Genomic DNA, 1,938 nt, shown 5'->3' with positions numbered 1-1,938 from the left:
GCAATCTTGATCAATTATGGTCTGGTTATCTCAGGTCTGGTTTTGTGGGGTTTTATCAACAACAGAGGAAGTCATTGCCCATGAGTCTCACTGTTCTTGGATTTGAGATGGACTGAGGAGAAGAAATTACTCAAAATGAATGAACAAGTTCAAGGAACAAAATGAAGCTAGTTAGGATACAATTTGACCTTACTTCAGGTTTAGGGCAATGACTGGAGACTTCAGGGCACTGCTGCAGTGGTCTGGAATACGACACTGTAACAGCTGGTGGTTGAAAAACCTGGTGATATGATGTTCCTGTAAGACTTGAAAATATCTTAGTTCCTCTTAATGTCTTCAGCCACTAAAGGAGAGTAGAGAAATTAGGAAAACTTAGAAGTAATCAACCTTGGATTAGTTTTAGACAAGCACTTCTTGAATGACATACATGTGTATTTGAAGAACCAACTGGAATCTGACCTGAAGTTTAAAATAGCAAAAGGAACTGATGCAATAGGAAGGCAGAGATGCCAAGCTTTGATCCTGCTGTCAGTCACTTGTTGGATATGTGCAGGACCAGGTGAAGAGTTGGGGCTCTTCGCAAAGGCAGCCTCTAAACCTCAGTTACAGACTAGCTTTCATCAGTGGCACATAGGCTGAATGTGGCAATATTTCAAGTAAGAGTACCATATCACTTTCTGCTCCAATTACAAAGCTTTGTGATTTCCTTTTCTTGTTTGAATTAGACGTTTACCAGCCCTCTGTACTGAGAATAAGCAACATTTTTTTGAAGAGATGAGGAAGTATCCATTTAGCCAGAAATAGTATTTAGTATATTACAATTTCTCATTTAATACAACACACTGAAAGAATAAATATCATTTTCACTTAAGGAAACTGAGGTTCAGGGAAATTTTTTAAAGTCCATTAATTGAGTTGATCAAAAATATAATCTTTTTATCATTTAAAAAATCCTTAAATGTATTAATAAAAATGGTGAGATGTGTTTGGCAAATTGGCAATTATAGAGAAATAATATATATCACTTTTTAGTTCACATTTGGGTCGTACTGTTTGTACCCAAACCCTTTCAACACACCAATTTGAACCTTAAAACATATTATATGAAGACTCTGAACTACACGTTTTTTTGTTTGTTTTTTTTTCCTGAGTTTCTGTTCAAGGACAAAAACAGCAAACAGACTATGTTTGCTCATCTGTTCACTTTCTTGTGAAAGACCTTTCAAAGTTCTTTTAATACATCACTTTCACTTCTGCTTTTAAAATATTGTTTTCCATGAGACCTCTTAAATGATTTTTTCTAAAATGTTATCATTTTCTGTGCAAATAAGTTACATCAGTTATATCTAGATTTGTTTCTTTATAGTTTTTTTTGTTGTTGTTGTTTGTTTTTTGAGGAAACTTGCAAGGGCAAACAAAACAGAAGAATAATTGAGACTCGCTTAAACCAGCATGAAGACCCTGAATGTTTTTTCCGTTACTTTCAAAATGATTGAAAGCCTTTACTTTGATATATCCAAAAAAGCAAAATTTTCCAAAAACTTTGGTTTAAATGATTAGGGATTTTTACTTTCCTTTGCAAAAACTCATTGTTATCTTCATAACTCAGAAAGTGATCTCTTTAGAGATTTGGATAATTAAAAGTGTCTTTGTAACAGGGTTACTCCTTTGGAATTGTCTTTTGCTTTCCCCTCCCTTTTCCTTTTTGCCTTTCCCTAGTATGGTTGATGAAGAGAAACTCTATCCCTATGGTTGAGATGTTAACTACTAAATCTCTCTTCAGATTTATAGCATCTGGAACATCTGATACCTAAGATCACCTTTCCTTAGTCTTTGGTTCTACACATTAACTAGCACAAAGCAGGTAAATTTAAAAAAAAAAAAAAAAAGAAAGAAAGAAAGAAAGAAACTGCAGGAGCCTACCCCTGGAGGTCAAGT

Source organism: Ictidomys tridecemlineatus, unplaced genomic scaffold (genome assembly GCF_052094955.1).
Source record: "Ictidomys tridecemlineatus isolate mIctTri1 unplaced genomic scaffold, mIctTri1.hap1 Scaffold_4950, whole genome shotgun sequence".
Taxonomy (NCBI): domain Eukaryota; kingdom Metazoa; phylum Chordata; class Mammalia; order Rodentia; family Sciuridae; genus Ictidomys; species Ictidomys tridecemlineatus.
Note: the sequence above shows the minus strand (reverse complement) of the source record.